The 18,734-nt window shown below is 34.3% G+C and overlaps 1 protein-coding gene and 1 pseudogene across 3 annotated transcripts in view; one reads left to right on the plus strand and one right to left on the minus strand.

Moving 5' to 3' along the window:
- The window catches only part of METAP1D (methionyl aminopeptidase type 1D, mitochondrial), a 67,652-nt gene that overhangs the window by 21,868 nt on the left and 27,050 nt on the right, over positions 1–18,734 (plus strand). Inside the window, exon 1 of one of the 3 annotated variants that reach the window (XM_039855254.1) lies at positions 14,949–15,098. The exons of the other annotated variants lie outside the window; for them this stretch is intronic. The gene's annotated coding sequence lies outside the window, so the exon portion shown is untranslated. Of the gene's footprint in view, positions 1–14,948; positions 15,099–18,734 lie in introns of those variants that run through there. 3 annotated transcript variants of the gene reach the window in all.
- On the minus strand, positions 12,015–12,133 carry LOC120597359 (uncharacterized; annotated as a pseudogene).

An 18,734-nucleotide genomic window follows, 5' to 3' on the forward strand; every position in this document is an offset into this window, starting at 1 on the left:
AATACAAAAAAAAAGGAGCTCTAAACACTTTGAAGTTTGGTTAATAATATGTGTGTTGAAGTATGGGAGAAGGATTACTGATCTTTGAAATTTACTTTGCAATGTATGCCAAAAAAAAAAAAAAGATGGATGCTGGAATGTTTAGAAATGTGGTAAAGAGCAAATATAGTAAGATGCTAATTATAGAATCTAGGTGGTATGCGTGTTTATCGTAAAAATCTTTGAATATTTTTGTATGTTTAAAATTTTCATAAAATGTTGGGAGGAAAAATGAAGGTGCTGGTTTTTGTTTATTAAAGGATCTGTGGACCTCCATTTTTAATTCAAAATCCCTTAATTCAAAACCAAACCTCTTGGATTAATACCAAAGAGGGGGAGGGGTATGAATGTAGCCAGTTAGATAAATAGAAAAATGTGCCACCTTGTACTTTCTCTAGTTACCTTTGGAAAGGCCATTACCAAACATGGAAGCCAAGGATGTTCTTACAAACAAGAAGAGCTCTGAGAAACCCAAACCATGTAGCCCGACCAGTGACCTGTCTGGGCAGGTAAAAGTTGGCTGCCAGAACCCTCATGATGGAAAAGGACATGGCCTTCTGACACACAACCTTCATGAATGGCAAGCAGGTAACCTGCTGCTATATGCCTTATAGTAAGGCCCTATCGAATGAAAATAGGCTTTCGGTTTTCAGCCAGATTCCAGTGATTTGGCCATAAACACCTCCACTTTTATCAGAATGCCAAGCTATCTCTTACATCCTGATAGAGCCCTCTTTTTAAAGATATCTTATATGGGACCCCTACAATACTGAGTGTGTGTGTGTGTGTGTGTGTGTGTGTGTGTGTGTGTGTGAATCTTGAAGCATCAAAAAGGTAAATTGGTTCTGGTGTAATTTGAACCAAATTTTTAAAAGCTAATGAAAATATATATTTTAAACCATGTTGCTTAGTTGGTGTTGAACAATAAACTGGAAAGTCAAGATTGGAGGGGCACAAGGATCTCAATTCTTTCAAAGTCTCAAAGTGAACTCTGATCTGTTCATTTATCTTCATCCTTTGATTTTCTCATTTGGAAAGTGAGAAATGAAGCTAACACAAAATGCCCAGTCAGTGGTTCTTAACCTTAGTATTTATAAGAATCATTTATATAAGAAACTTTAGTGTGTGTAAAAATCATTTTGTTTGTTAAAGTAGAGATTATAGCTTGTATACTTGGATTTTCTGAATCAGTAAGTCTGGAGCAAAGCTCAGAAATCTGTATTTTCATAAACACTCAATGTGATGCTGATGCAGTTATTGAACCACATGAGAACTGGTGTAGATGTGTTTTGATGGGTACTGTGGTAGCTGATAAAATCTTATATTTTTTTTAGCTTTTCCTTAGGGGAAAAATTTTAAATGTACACTAGAGAGATTAGTATAATGAACTTCATGGACCCATTCTCCAACTTGAACAATCTTGGTTCACTTCTGTGTTCATCTGCTCCCTATATTCCTCCTCCACAGATCATCTGTGGAAACAGATCTTAGGTATACTATTGTGTCCAAAACTTATATTAAAATATAAGTACTCTAAAAATACACCATTATTACACCTTACAAAATTTGAAAATAATTCCTTAGTTTCAAATATGTCAATTTATAGATTTCCTGGATTTTTTTTTTTTTCAGTTTATTTGTTGGAATCAGGAATCAAACACAATCCACACATTGCATTTGATTGATGTATCTCTTTAATCTTTTAATATATAGTTTCCCTTTTCTTCTTTTTTTCCCTCTTGTGATTTATTTGTTGAAGAAACCAGGTAATTTGTTCTGTAGACTTTCTCAGTCTAGATTTCCTGATTGGATCCCAATTATTTCATTTACCATTTTTCTTTCCCCTGTATTTCCTATAAACTCTATCACTTCCATTCTGAAGTTCGATTAAAGTTCTTTTGTTTTTTTTTTGCAAGAATTCCTCATGGGTAGTGTCCATGAAGAGGCACATGACTTGTCTCTACTTCCATGAAGAGGCACATGACTTGTCTCTACTTTTGTCATGTTAGCAGCCATTGATGATCATTGCTGAGATCCATTATTTCTTAGGGAGAGCCCCATGTTTTAATTTAGTAAGTAACTCATGGAAAAACCTTCTCCCTCTCATCATGGATTTTCCTTTTCTAAGTGAACCTTAAAGCTTTCACAGTGAACCCATATCTGCCTACTTAGATGTTGTGTTTGCTACAGAAAACAGAAAGGCTTTCTTGCTTTCACATCTTAGTCTCAGTTTTACAATATAGTAATCTTGAAAATGTCTTCAACATTTATTTCAGTTTCTGAGACATGTTAAGATGAATGGATGACCACAGAATTCAATATATAGTTTGGGGCCCTATAATGAAACCAGAGTTGCAGGCAAGTTGACTTAGTAAAAGTACAAGTGAGTCAGAGCCACCAATTCTGTACCACCATCCTCTCCTGAAGTGAAGGGGATGGGTTTTTAATACTATATTTATTGATTTTGTCCTGAAAGTAAACATGAGGTTTCTGGATTAAGGCAGATAATTATTACTTATAGCAATAACTACATTGGTTCCCTACACCTGTTTCCCTTTTCAGAGCAGTGTGAAGGGGTCTACAAGAATGAGGTGGGATATGCCAAGATCACTCCAGGAACTGGGAATGAATGAGTTCATTCCTTCGTTTAACAAACACATACTAATTATTGATGGTATGCCAGACACTGAGCCAGCACTGGGGTAGATGATAAACACTAGAGAACTCCCAACCTAATACACACAACCATGTACCTCTGTGTCTAGAGTTAGCCATCAGGTGTCATCTGATATTTATAGTTAATCAAATATATATGTACGTACATATATATATTACATATGTGTGTGTATATTTGATCATGCAGAGCCAAGACAGGTCCCTTGGTATCCTCAGAGGATAGGTTCCAGGACCCCCATAGATACCAAAATCCTCGGATGCTCAAGTTCCTTATATAAAATAGCATAGTATTTGCATATAACCTACACATATCCTCCCATAAATTTTAAATCATCTCTAGATTATTTATAATACCTAATATAATGTAAATGCTATGTAAATAGTTTTTAGTCTATAATGTTTAGGGAATAACATCAAGAAAACAATGTCTGCACATGTTCAGTACAGATGCAACCATTGTAGGCCTAACTAGATAAGACATGTCAGCAATAGTGTAACTTTTTTCCCAAATACAGTTGACCCTTGAACAACATGGGGATTAGAAGTGCCATCCCTTGAGCAGTTGAAAATTCATATAACTTTTGACTCCCCCAAAGCTTAACTTTTAATAGCCTACTGTTGACTGAAAGCCTCACCAGTAACATAAACAATTAACACATCCTTTGTATGTTACATGTATTATATACTGTATTCTTGCAATTAGTTAAGCTAGAGAAAAGAATGTTATTAAGAAAATCATAAGTAAGAGAAAATACATTTGCTGCGTTCATTGAAAAAATCATCGTTTAAGTGGACCTGCGCCGCTCAAACCCGTATTGTTCAAGGGTCAGCTATATTTTCAATCCATAGTTGGTTGAATCCAAAGATGCAGAACCCGCAGATACAAAGGGCCAACTGTATGTACCTATAATGTTATACATATGTAGGCACATATATATGTTTCTGTGTGTGTTTGATTTTCCCCTCTGACTTACATTATAATTTCAAAAAATCATTTTCTTCATTTTTAATTTATCTACAAATATCATTTGCCCCGAAGTCTGCATGAGGTTTTCTCATCCCCAGCTTTTCAGATAGCAAATGAATTAACCATACTTTTTACTCACTGGTGCTTGCTCATGTGAATAGTTCATTTAACAGGAAAATTAAATCTGAATTGTAAAAATTAAACCCTGAAAGAAGAAAATCCAGATGCAAAGTACTAAAGATTTTACCAGGCTGAAGAGGCCTAAAGAAAGAGGACAGATATAACAACTTCTATGATAGGTGCTGGAGTTTAGACCTGGTGGAGTTGGCGTTCTGGTAGGGGAGATAAGAAGACACAATTAGACAAACATATAACAGTGGGAAAAGTGATTTAAAGGAAATAAAGTTAAGAGGGAGTGAGTAACTGAGGAGACCACTTTAGAGAAAGTGCTCCCAGAAGGCCTCTGATGGAGTGACATTTGAGCTAAGGCCTGAAGGATGTGAATGAACCAGTGATGTGAGAAGTTGGTGAAAGAGCAAATGCAGAGCCGAGACAGGACTTAGTATGTCCGAGGAACAGAAAGGGGACCCCTGTGGCTGACCGGCAGTGAGGTACAGGCAGAGCAGAGAGTGAGGAATCCAGAGAGGTAAGCAGGGGCCAGACCACTCAGGGCCTCAAAGACTTTGAGAAGTTGGAATTATTTTCTAAAAGCAGTTGACAAATACTGAAGAATTGTAAGCAGGAAAACTTAGTAATTATCTTCACCTAGACTTTTCTTCTATGTATGTGCAAATGTCTGTGTATTTTTAATGATATCATACTATACATGATCTGCAACTTGCATCTCTGAAAGGAAGATTTGTAAATAAATAAATAAATAAGTTTGTTTTGCTGTGAACTGCATGACAAATAGATTTAGATATATAAGAATTTGAAGCTATGACAGAAAATCATCTTCGGGATAAAAAATGGAGGACAGTGCTTATTCTTTATGTTCATTATAGATCCAAATTCATAATTTAAGAACATTAAAACCACATGCTAACTTGATTCTTGATTTTTCTCTTAAACTTATCATGATTTGTTACTTTAACCATGTATTTATTGTTAAAGCAAACTTACAGGCCTTATTTAGTCTTCTAGATACAGCACAGCTTGAACAAGGAAGGAAAATAGAAGAATAAGAATTAAACAGGAAGTACATGGTCAAACTATAACAAACCAGGAGATGTTCAATTAATTCCACGGAGAATGTGTCACCTTTAAAAATACAGCTTACTATTGTCAGTAATTATAAATGTACTTATTCACTTTTAAAATATGTTTAATTATTGTGAAAAATACACCTGAAAACCCTTGAACTATAAAACTCCAGCATCTTTTGGTTCTTGCTCACTTATAAAACCCAAGCAAAAGCTTGAACAGAAGAAACTATCTCTATTATAATAAAACAGAGACAGGGATAATGTTTTCTGGTCTTAGAGTCTCCTATTGTATAGGCATCTATGGCAAACATTTTCCAAAATACCAGGGAGCGAAGAAACTATAGCCCACAAAAATAACTGCCTCAATCTCATGAACCTGGACTTAGCTCATTTTTAAGTCTACATTTAAAAAAGAAAAAAAAAAAACAAAACATATTGCAGAGATGGAAACAAACGAAAGCTGGTGAGAGGTAACGGGATCTGAAGATGTGTAACACAACATCGCTATCACATTACAGGAAGGATACTCCAGACAAAACTGCTGTCTGCGTTCTTAAGCCATGAACCCTGGCCTCAGACTACAGCATTTGAAATTATCTTTCTGAATTCAAATTTTTTATATGCTTTTGGTTTTGTAAAAAAGTCACGAACAATAGTAATGCAGTCATCAATTACCTTTCTGCCTTTTATCTTAAATTGTAGACACTGTAGCAACATGAGTTAGCAAGAAATAGTCTGTTTCTTAATAAAATCTTGTTTAATTTTCTTCTGTACTTAAAAATATACTTAGCTTCTCCAAATATTTAATTGTATGTGATCCATTTGTTAAAAGATGTCTTAATTCCATAAACACCCACACGTATATATATATGTCATACATCAAAATATTCTTCCCTTTGCTCAGCATTAAGAACTTATTTTGAAGAATAATTATGAATGACAATTTAGAAGTATTTTATCTTAAGTTCTCATCATTTTCAAAAATTCATAATTCATAAATATTTCACTAGAAGGAGAGACAAGACATTTATAGTTTCCACCCCCAAACCAGCTTCATTTTTATGAAACAGATTAACAATGGTGTAACTGAAATCACTGGAAAGGTCTAATTGCCCCAAAATATTTCCCCCACAGCCTGTCCTGAACTTAAAATTTCCAACTACTAGAATCATCCCTTTGGGTTAAAGTAATATCCCTATAAAGCCTTAGTTTAACAGGAATTATCATTCCAGTGTTTTACTAAGATTAAATTAGAAGGAATGAGTTGGTTTGGTTTAATAGTCTTGGTAAAGAGGAGGAGGGGAGAATAAAGATTCTTGATGGGAGAGAAGGGAGACACTCCCCTACCAACGTCTCCAATAGGTGGCTTTACGCCGAGGGAAAGGCAAAGTTCCTACTATATAATTACAAAATGTCTGCTTAGGCAGGAGCCATTTTTAAAACTGATAGTCCTATATACTCATCTAAGTTGCAGAACAGATATAATAAGATAGACCATATCATTCGTGAATACCTCTGTCTCTTTTCGAGTGTGTGTGGAATAACTTGGCACCTTCACTTCCTCCACAGTCTGCGGAAAGAGTCCAGAAAACAGTCTAGCTGAATTCTCAGATGGGTTTTTGGCAAGAAGACAAGGTGGCTCTATACAGCTTGTGTCTGATGTTTTTCACTGAGTGTCTGGAAAAAAAAGGGAGGATTTGAGGACCTGATTAAAACAAGAAAGTAACCCAGCGACTTAAAGAGGCGCATTGTGGAATTTGAATCCTAAAATAAAGCTCTCCCTCGTTGACTTTCCAGCCATGGGAATAGGCAGTTGCCTCATTGTGTGTTTTGTCAAAGTGCCTCAGCCATTTGGCTGGCCTGATGGTTACCTGCTGCCTCTTTTTATAGCCTCTGTGTCCTTTGTTGTTGCCCTGCTGGTCAAACATGTGTAACAGTGCCCTGGGGCACCAAGTGTGCCCTCGGGGAGCTAAGTGCTGCCAGATGTAGGGAGCAAGAGTTGATTCACATGGCCATAATTTCCAATAGCTAATTTTACCTGTTTTCTTTTGGTTTTGGGTTTCTTTCTTAAAGAAAAATCCATTTAGAGTTGAGTTTTCCACCCTTTAATTGCAAACTTGTTACCTCTAATCTTCCATCCCCATCCCACCCCAAAATGAAAGTGTTGAGAAGAAAAAGGTGGAGAGAGATGTGGTTTATTAAGTCTGGGTGATTAATGTTTTACTTTATGATAAAAATTAATAAAATAATTCAGTTTTACTGGACTCTGACCAGTATTTTTGCTTCAAAATTGATTTAAGTTTCACTGACTCAACTTTTCATATAGAAATCATTTACATAGAAATAGATACTATTTTAGATCAGAATCTTTTAGATAGAAATTTTATCTAATCTCCAATTAAGAACACTGAAGCACTAGGTTTTTAACTAGCTATTCTGAAAACTGGTTAAGTAGATGGAAAAAATCAAGCCTTTACCGTGATTTCTTGTATGAACTGAACCTCAGTCTGACCAAGTCGTTTGATAAAGGAAAGTTTTTCTTTATAGAAGTATTCTTGCCAACGAATGAGAAAAGACTGATGTAATATCGCCATTTGGCAAACCCCTCAGGAGTTAATGGATCTAGGCACTAATATCAATGGCTGCTAATATCACAAAAAGAGAGACAGCTGTCAGCATACCCCCACCCATTAAATATTCTTGCCAAAAAAACTAAATTTGAATCAAAACAAGTCCCTAGGTTTAATATCAGTCTATAGATAATATAAGAGAGAGAAACATGTTAAATGACACCACTGAGATACAACTAGTGAATGTGAGAGATGCTAGGGACAAAGAAATTCATTTATTCGACAAATTACATGGAAGGAAAAAAAGGGAGAGAGGAATTGATTGAAACAGGCATGAGATATGCCAATCAAACACAATGTGTAGACCTTATTTGGATCCTATTTTAACAAGCTATTTAATAAAAAAAAATAAATTATATATATATGACAAAAGAGGAGTATCTTAAGACTGTCCAAGTAGTTGTTGATATTAAGAAATTACTGTTAATTTTTTTATGTGTGGTAGGTTATATTGTTAAATCATTAAAATGAATTCTCACTTTTTAGATATACATACTGAAATGTTTACAGATGAAATGATGGAATATCTCGATTGGCTTCGAAATAATTCATTGGGAGGGGAGGATGGTTATAGATGAAACAAGCTTAGCATAAGTGGATAATTGTTAAAGCTGGATGAGGGGACGCATGGGAGTTATTGTAATCTGTCTACTTTTATGTATGCATGAAATTTTCCATAAATAAAAAGGGTTTTAAAAATAGGCTTGGGTTTAAATCCATATCTGCTCACTCGTAACTTTTGTGATCTTGGACAAAGCCCTTAACCTCCTTGAGTCTCAGTGTTTTTTTGCCTGTAAACTAAGTCCAAGAATATCTTCCCAGTTTACCTTGCTCAGGTTGTTGGACCAAATTAAATAATATGAATGAAGTTGCTACATTGCTACATGTAAATTGCTACAAACATGTTGGCTGTTTTATTATCATTATTATAAAATTCTGAAAGGATGCACTTTTCTTCTTTAGAAAATTTGGTAGCTTTTTATGCTTCAGCAAACAGTATAGTTCTTCCATGTACATTATATCAATTAAAAAGCTCTTGAATAAGAATATAGTTACATGGTCATCAGGAGTATTTGTTAATTTTTAGTAATAGAGTAATTATAAGAATTCATTTAAAATTTTTTCAGATACAAATTTCTCATAGCCTAGTCAATTAAATGTAATATAGACAACTATGCTATTAATGTTTTTTCACTGTATAGTAAGAATTGTGAATTATTTTTGATTTTTTGACTTTTCTTGATTTAAAAAATACTTGAGTTTAACATTAATAAATATTTTAAATTACTTGCACCATGATATACAGAAACCTGATTGTCAGAAGAATTCCAACATGCCTTTCTCAGTCCAAATCTCTTCCATCTCAGTAGTCACAATCTCAACTTTAATAATATTCACTTCCTTGCTTTTGTTTATAGTTTTACCCCATGTATAGATTCCTAAACAGTGATTCAATTTTGTCTGTTTTGAACTTTTTATAAATAGAATCATGTAGTAGATACTCTTTTTTGTGTCTGGCTCTTTTGGCTTGATTTTATATTTTAAAGATCCATCCATATTGTTGTCTGTAGATGTACTTCATTCATTTTGGTTGCTATATATTCTTCCATTATATGAATTTATTATAATTTATGCATTCTACTGTTTATAGACATTTGGGTTATTTCCAATTTTTTTGCTATTACAGATATTCTCTGTGTGTTTCTTAGTGCACTTCTATATGCAGTTCTATTGCGTACATAGCTAGGAGTGAACTAGTGACTTCATACTGACAGTTTTCCAAAGTGATTGTACCAATCAACACTCTCTCTAGTAGTAGTATATCAGTATTTTTGTTGCCTCACATACTCACCTGTACTTTTATAGACTTTTAAAATGCTTTCTTTTAAAGTACTATTAGATAACACAAGATAAAATAAGTTTACTGTTATCTATTACCCATATGCACTTGTAATTTAAAAGTCTGGGTTTTATTTAAGGGGTGTGTGTGTGTAGAAATATTTCAGAGGCTCAAGGCTCTAGGTATTTATGTCTACTTGCTAAATTATGTCTTCCTACTAAGTTACATCTAACTACTACTACTCTAGATACCAGAAAAAAATAATATAGCTTTGAAAAAGGAGAGAACATTTTGTACCTTCTTCATTCATAGTGGTATTAAACCTATACTGAGTGATAGCTCAACTTATTGATGGCTATGTGCCAGGTACCATGCTGATAAGTACTTAATACATATGAACTTATTTAATCCTTACAACAATTTTTTATTTTCCCATTTTTTAACAGATGAAAAAAACTAAAGCACGAAAGGGTTAAATAACTTTCTGAAGGTTGACGGCCAGTAAATCTTAGAACCAGAACTGAAGCTGGACGGTCCAGTTCCATTGGCTCCATCTAAGTTGTAAACAGTTATTAACTAGACCTCCTGTCCATATTGGTGTACTCTGGGTAGAATGATAATAGTTCTTAAGAGCCACCATGTTTCTTCTCAGAGTGGCTACTTTGGGGCTTGAGATGTTCACTCTGATGCTAAGGATTAGGTAAGAGGGGTTGCTTAAACTTCAAAAACAGACTCAATTTCTTTCTCTTGCTCTAGAAGTTAGGAAAAGTTGAAGCAACATAAGGATCCTGGCTCTGGGGCTGGTGCAGTCTTTATGGGAAGGGATGAAACTTGGCCTCTTGTCTTCTCTAGTGCTTTCAGGGCTACTCAGCCTCCATCCTCTTTCCAGTTGGAGCTTGGAGAGAAAGAGGCTGAGAATGGGAGGTAGGAAGCAGTAGAATGGACTTTTCACTTTTCCTAATTGTCCGACAATGTGGGACACTTTTTCCTTTAGAAACCACATTTCAAATGGCAGCAACATTCCTAGGCTAGCTCAGTAAACCCATAACATAATAATATTTTACTAGGTGCTTGCAGCTGAACTGTTTCCTAGCTTTTTGTTTTCATTGCAAATATGTAGTATTTCAGTTACATTATGGACAAATGGGCTAGCCTGAGAACTTAGCCACATTGTTTATGTAAGAAAATGTTTTCCAAACAGCTAAGACCATATATTTATCTTGGTGTAGAACTAACTTTATTCATGGACTAGATCAACTACCTGAATACTCTGCTTCAAGTGCACTGTATTGTATGCAGTTGGTTTTTCGATGGTAAAGTGAAAAATTTCTCTAATGAGAAAGGGAATAATTTTCTATGGACACACTGTGATTGGGACCAAATTTTTATTAGTGAAGATAGTTAAAAATTTTTTCCAATATGAAAAATTCATCCACTTTTCATTTGTCATGTATGGGCTTTTATTTACCAACCTTCCTAAAACATTGAAACATATTAATGTAGCTATCTGAACCACTTGTAGATCTTCAGACTTGTGTGGCAAAAGGAATGATAATTATAATCCGCTTCAGGCTATGGGATAGAATAATTCAAAAGGAAATGTGCATTACTAATATGGCAGGGCTCATAAATTCTCAATGTCAGTTTGCCACTTGTGGCTGAAAATTGCAGTCAGGCTGGTTGGCTGGAGGCAAAAAAGACTAGAGTTACATAATATTTATGAGGTCTGAAGTTAGCAATCACCAAATCCAAATATTGTCAGTCTTTCATATTACTCTGAGGTCAGCATCATGGCAATGGAGTTAAGAGTAGTGTAGATTTGTAATGGTGAAACATTGGTTATATGTATAAGTTCTGTCCATGTTAGTCTACTGCAACCTCCTTTATTCCCTTCCTATTTTATATATTATCCTTGAAATACCTACAGGGCGCCCTATACCATGTGCAAAAATCTACTTGCTACTTCAGATTTTATAACGCAAAGGTAGAAATAGGACTTCCCTCATTCTGCAGTGTTTCTTTAACACTTCCAGTGTTGATCACCTGTGAAGACTGCCTGCCTCTCTGTGCATCATCACAATGGCTAAGCCCAAAACACTTTTTAGATCCCAGCTGGCACCTTGCATCACACTACACTCAGAAACAATGAAATATCTAGCCTTGTGTTCTCTTGTGCTCCAATGTTTTAGGAGTTTGACTTGCATAGTATATGAGCAACTAAAACTCTGGGCCTCAGGATTACTCCCAAGAAGCACGTGTGACTGGGAACTGCAAATTAGAAATGAGTGAATAACTGTACGTTTCCACCATCAAGAAGCACTGGTCCTGGGCTGTACCTTGCTTACAGCCCAGGAACAACTGCAGGTCAATGCTCATTTTAAGTGCTTTTTTCCCCATGTATAAACAGCATCCCAGATTTAAGATAACTCTTCCATTTCCTACACTTCTTAGAATGCTTTAGGAAAGATAAAATTTTTTAGCGTTGGGTCAAATACTTTTTAAATTTTTATTATTGAAAATTTAAGGTATAATGAACTTTTCCATGCTATTACCTGTGGATCAATATTTTTTAAAATTTTTTTAGGTGAGGCAACCCTTGGTTGACCTCACAGATTGCAAGGACCTTATCAGCTTACAATCCCTTCTTTTATTTTTTACACCTACAGCACCTGGTCTTCTTAGATGGTCTCCCATCCAAGCACTAACTAGGCCTGACCCTGCTTAGCTTCTGAGATCAGACAGGATCAGGCTTGTTCAGGGTGGCACGGCCGTAGACTAGATCAGATATTTTTAATGCAAGAGTTAGTCTTTTTTTTTTTTCTGTCAGCTATATGGCATAGTGATTTTCCAAACTTGTAAGTAGAGTTAGAATAGTGTTCTGAAACTTATGAAGAAAAATATTTCAGGAGAGTATTTGTTCTAAGCGAGCAATAAAGAGAGGACACCCCTCTCTCCCCACCATCTACAACTATAAGATTTATTCTCTTCCCAGAGGAAAGTCAAACTGAGTACAGAAAGATCCTAGGAACTAGAATCTTTATAGTGTCTTTATAGAGTCTTTGTTCAGCAAGCTGGCATATTAGTTTAAAATTTGTTTTTATTTAAAGTTCTTGGTCTCTTTCACTATTATAAGGCCAGGGGAAGTTTTGTAATTATCTGTGCTGTTTGCTCAATGCATTCAAGCAGTCACGTCCCTGTAGATACAGTTATAGTGACATAAGCAAAGAAGCAAGACAAGAACCTTAGCACTGAAAAGACTATGGTTGCTTCAACCCAGCCTAGACACACAATTCAAAACAAAAACAAGACTAAGCTGTAAAATGAGATAAGTAAGTATAGAATAATAAGTCTAAAAAGTTCTAATTCTCCCCATCTCCCCCATAATTAGGTCATGAATTTTTTTTTTTAATTGTTAAATATCACACCCTTCCAAAAAAAAAAACTATCCTTCATTTTTTGGTGCCTTTAGTTTACTGGCACTTCAGCATCTGTTAGCCCACCCAGTCCAGTGCTTCGTATTTGAAAAGAGGAAAAGGTAATATTGGGACAGACAACATGAGACGATTGAATTGGCAATGATAGAAAAGAAGTCTGGTTAGCCCCCGTCAGTCCCTTCTCACTTCTTTCTAATGGAAAAAGTGTGAGTCTGTATGTATGTTTGACTTTTTTTGATATATTAAGGAGCATAAAATATGACACTGGAGTATTTATACTTCAATTTTTAAAGCTTAAGTTTTTTAAAGAAAAGTAAGTTTAGTATTACTGCCTTATATTCAGGCAGAAAACATAGTGGAAAAAAATCCATTTATAATAGCAACCAAGAATATAAAATACCTAGGAATAAACAAATAATAAAGAACTTCATATATAGGACATATATGAAGAAAACATTAGATTGCTATTGAGGGATATTAAGAATACTTTGGTAAATATGAAAATATCTCTTAAATAAGATAGCTAAACATTTAAAGAATCATATTCTCCCTTAATTAATCCACAAATTCAATATAAATCCAATTGTATGGCCAAAACACTTTAAATAAAGTTGAAACACAAATGGCAAACTGAAAAAAGTATTTGAAATGAGTAAGAATAAATGAAAAAACAGCCTGAGACCTAAATGGAGACTTCACAACAGTATAAATACATAAATAGAGGGAAAGATCTTCAACCGCAGTAGTATCTGAAGAAAAATAAGTAAAAGTGAGATATCATTTTTCATTTATCAGACTGACAGAGATTTAAACAATAATATCGGTGAGGGGATAGGGAAATAGGCACCATTGGAAATATAAATTGCTATTTTTGTGGAGAGCAGGTTTGCAAATTTATCAAAATTGTGCATATTCCTTAACCCAAAAGTTCTACTTCTAGGAAGTTAAACTAAAAAGAATAGTTGGTCATATGTGCAACTGTATTAGTAAAAAGTATACTATGCAAGGAAAAAAAGCAAAAAAAGAACCTAAACTCTTATCATTGGTCAAATAAAGTGCTATGTGACCTATCCATATAAAGAAATACTATGAAACCACTAAAACAACCCAAGAGGCCTCTAAAGGATCATGTAGAGCTAGATTTTTTGTTAGAGACAGATGTCTTTCATATATCGCAGAGAGAAATTAATTGCTTTCAAAATAGCAGTTTAATAAAACTACGTGTATAGACAATATGTATAAAATATGATAAATTAATATGCTATAAAATATATATTAGTAGATACATAGAGAAATGTTCGAAAATTTATTTGCTGAATGTCAACAGTGATCGTTTGAGGAAGATTTTTACCGTTTTTTTACATTTTACTGTTTCTACTTTTTTCAGTATTATTATAAAAACATTTAATACCATGCATTCACCATTTTTATAATCAGGACAACAAAACATGGGCTTCTCATGGACTCTGGCTCTGTGTGGTTGGTTTCAGGAGAAGGCAGAGCACATCTACTTGAGAGGATGACCTTTGAGAAGTGGGTTCTCAAAGTTAAATGAAAATGAAAAAGTTAATGCTAGACACTGTCTTCTTCACAGCTGCTAAAGACCCACTAAAGAGCTTCTGTTGGGAGAGAGACGATTGTGTGTCGCTTCCGTACTTGTTACTAGAAAGCACCTAATTCATATGGAACAAACAAAGTCGTAAGATGGCTGTGCAGAAAAGTATGCTGGCACATTGAATGGCCTTGTAGACCAAATCATCCCTCAGTCAGACCCAATGTAAAGTCAGTCTGATGATGAAAGGAAAGGAAACTGAGTTGCTGTTTATGAGTTCACATCTGTTGCTTTCAATATTCCTCATCAGATACTGGATCCAAGTGATCTGCAGCTATTTCTAAAGGCTAGTTCTGCTTTTTCTAGTTCTCTGCCTTTTCTGTACTTTCTAGAAGCCATCAGCAAGCAAGACAGGACTATTATCCAGAGTGAGGGCTGTGTTCTCGTCTCTGCTGCTGTATATTTTTACAGATACTATACATCTGACTCTACTTTGGGCCCAGTCTCTCATTTGGAGCTGGGCTCCCCAAATCTTCTTCTTTCCTCGCGAATGAAAAAGGTTTTATAGATTTCCATCTAATATTTTTTAAAAATTACAGTTTGGTAGCTCAGAAGTTTGTCCCTGGGGGGTGTTCACTTGGATTCTGAAAATGAAGCTAGAGTCTTGAAGTCGTTTCCGAATAAATAATGAAACATATGATCAAAGTCTGCAACTCATCCTTTTCCTTAACCACATCCGAGATAACCCGGAGATGGTAAGTGTCATTCGTGTGAATAGATTCTCTAGTTTTAGTTTTCAAGGCCTTTTTCTTTTTTCATTCTAGCTGTCTGAATGATTAATGTGACTAGGAAAATACTGTTGACCCATTTAAATCATGTCAAACAACATCCATTGCTCATCTGCATAATGAAATACACACTGAACATTACAACTTAAGTTGGAGCCAGTGAACTGCAAAATAATGTTTTACTCATGTAGCTTATAAAGTAAAATATAAGACATTAGGACTGACTATAGCATTAAATATTAAACTATTCAAATGGTAATTGTCAATGAAAATCACCTATAAACTGAAACAGCTACTAGCTTTAGTAGTTAATTAGAGGAAGTGGGGGTGGTTGCATGCAACAGTGTGAGTTTAAGGAAAGTCTTTATGTCAAAGCATGTTTTAATATTATTTGACTATTACGGGATTTATTGTGTATAGTTGAGTTTTTTCAATTGTTAATCAGTGGTTGTGAAAATAACAGTTTGCTGAAAAAAATTAGAAAAAAATCGTCATTTTTATCATGGTTTCATTAATTTGGTCCCTGAATAATTTTAAAGAGAGCTAATTTATAGTTGAAACTATTTTGATCAATGATCAGACAACAAAGATAATCTTTGACTGCTTTTGAAATATTTAAATTTTGTAAAGACATTTATACAATGTTTAAATAAATATAAAATTTAAAGACACTGAATTTAGTTTATCAGGTTTCCATGGTTACACCTTTTCAAGTTATTTTGTATATTGTGTAAATAGGGCTGTGAGTCGCTGATAATTACTTGTTTTTTTGTTTGTTCTGTTGGTAATTCTGTGTTTAGCTGAATTTAATACAGTTCACACGGTTTGCTTTGGTTTATGTATATTTTAGTGTTTGTGATTGACAGTGATTGAGCATTTTTTATGGAGTGCTTGCCTTTTTTGTCATAAATGATGTATGTTGGTAGTGCTTGAAATGTAAATAAGTTCTTCCTGTATCACTGTTTAATGAACAGGAATTTTTATGCGAAGAAGACTTCTTGGTATATTTTAAAAATGATGTTTGGTGAGCACTAGAATATTTCTATTAAATAGTTGCACACCAAGACAAATATGTTTAAATTCTTACAAACTAAGTTACCTAGGTAACCAAGGACAACGGAACAGTTTATGGATAGGCACAACATTGACCAAACACTATTTAGTAAGATAATAAAAATAACAGCATTCTAATCTAACACTTATAATTGTTTGTGATAGTGAGCTTTATAGGGAAGGTATTCACTGCCAAGTGGAATCTTTCTATAACGTGATTTCTCCCATCTCACCTTTGCACAAATATAAAAACTATTCTATATACTATGTGTTTGGAAGGATATGATTCTTGAGTAAAGCTAGGGTCTTTTATGCCTCCGAATGGAAGAAGAGATTTTCCTTAGACCTCATGATTAGCCATCAGCATTCTAGCAAAGCCTGACCAAGAAAAATGTCAAAATTAGCCTGTGCATACTTCTTCCTACTGAGTTAAAGCTTTCTCTCTGTACACTACAACCATGAGATGCTGTCTAGTTTGTAAAGCACTTATACATCTGCAGTCTCATTTGATAGTCAGGGTGGTTCTTTGATGAAGGTAGGAGAGGCACAGTGCTTTGGATAACGTGGTTTTTAAGTAGCAGCTTTGGGACCCAATGTAGGAATTCATGAATCCTTTGTGAAGTACTTACTTTATGAATTATCTAAAGCGCAGTTTGAAATTCAGGCTGGTTTATACCTACTGATTAGTCCATTTTGGAGTGACTGTCTCCTGCAGTCAGGCAACCAATGATCATGATTACCATTTATCGAGTGCTAACCTTGTGCCCCTTTCTACACCTATTGTCATACAATTATCATAGCAATCCTGTGAGAAAGGTAGTCTTGTTAACAGATGAGGAAACTTAGTCTTCGAGAGTTTAACTAACTTGTCCTAGTAACTCAACTCAGGGAAGGAAAACAAATTTAAGCAACAACTCAAGTAAATACAATTACAAAGACATTTTTTAGAGGAAAATCCAATGATGCATTCACAAACAAAATATATAGTGTTTTAAATTCCACACTGCTTCCTTCTTTTTACCTCCAAATTAGCTATGTTTTATTTAGGCATTTGGGGATTGGTTTTCTTTTTGTAACACTCTGGTAGAAATGTTCAATACACCTCACATTCGATAATAAACCTGTTTTGAATATTGTACATATAAAATATATTTCAGTATTGTGATTATGTTGAAGACTTTAATCTAAAAATGAGATGGTGAATTTGTCATTCCACCAAGTGTGAATAATCTTGGTCAGCTAAGGTTTTCAAGTAACACTGTGTTTTCAAATATGAGAGGCAGCCTGCCTTACACAGTTAAAGAGTACACGTTTTGTTTGTTAGCAATGATGGTGGTTTTAATTTTTAATCTTTAGTACAAAAAATAATGGTTTTATAATTGAGCATCCATATCTAAGGAAAAAAAATACAAGGACCAGTTTATAAACAGGCTTCCATGGGACTCATCTTCTAAGCCTGTACTATTTTAATATATTGTACTTTTTGCATTAATGCCTTAAAGCCGTGGAGTGATTATTTATTCACATGGTTAAGTAAGTCTACATAGTTTAATTGAATATAAAATTATTTCTGGCAACATAACTACATCAATCCAAAAAGCTGCCTTCAGATCATTTTGGAATTTTTTCTTTTACTGAAGAAGCTACTGTATATTTTCTCTTTATTTTTCTCATGAAAATAACTTCTTGGTGCATGATCTTGGCTTCTATTGTCTTTAATCTATATAATCTCAACTACAGAAGCTTGGAAATATATTGTTTTCCTGGAGCTTTAGCTTTTTCATTTTAGGTTGTGATTATTGGTCTACTTACCTACTTACCACTCCACTCCTATTGCCTGGTTATAGGGCAGAGACAAAACTCCCACAATTGTCAAAATAACCACTGTAGGATTTATATTCAAATGTTTTCTTTTTATTTCATGCCTTTCACTGGGAGTTGTACAGTGAAAACATTCTCAGGAAAATATTAAAATGTAGAAATTTTTTTGGCATTGATACTGCAGTTTGGTCAAAGCTCTAAGCCATTTTATACCAATTGTTTGCATAAATAACTTTAAATGGCTCATAAAAAGAGGTGAAAAAAGAGAAAAAGAAATACATCCAACAATATAACTAGAGCATGTTGCATATAGAATTCAATTGACATTACTATAACATGAAGACTAAAATTACACTCTTTTCAAATGCTTTAGTACAATTGAAAAATATTCATATTAAAGCTGTTACTTTGCTCATAAACTATAAGTCCCAATGTCTTCTATTACCGAATATTTTTATCCAAATTATTAATATTTTGGGTAGTATTTTACATGAAAGTAGTGTTTATGAATAGTCTTTAAAAAAATAAAGGAGTTTCTTAGGATATCAGTTTTTTTAAACCTCTGATATTTTTATATGGACTTTCCCCAAAATTGAACTCAGTGTGTGATATCTGTGAAATTGCTCTTTCTGGTTCTTACTTGTGTGCTCAAATGTAAAAATTTTCTATTTTCTTCTTTAACAAAAGTGTGTGAGGCAACAGGAATGGTTTTTTGGGGGCTGTTTTTTT

This window comes from Pteropus medius, unplaced genomic scaffold, assembly GCF_902729225.1.
Source record: "Pteropus medius unplaced genomic scaffold, Ma_sr-lr_union100, whole genome shotgun sequence".
Lineage (NCBI taxonomy): Eukaryota > Metazoa > Chordata > Mammalia > Chiroptera > Pteropodidae > Pteropus > Pteropus medius.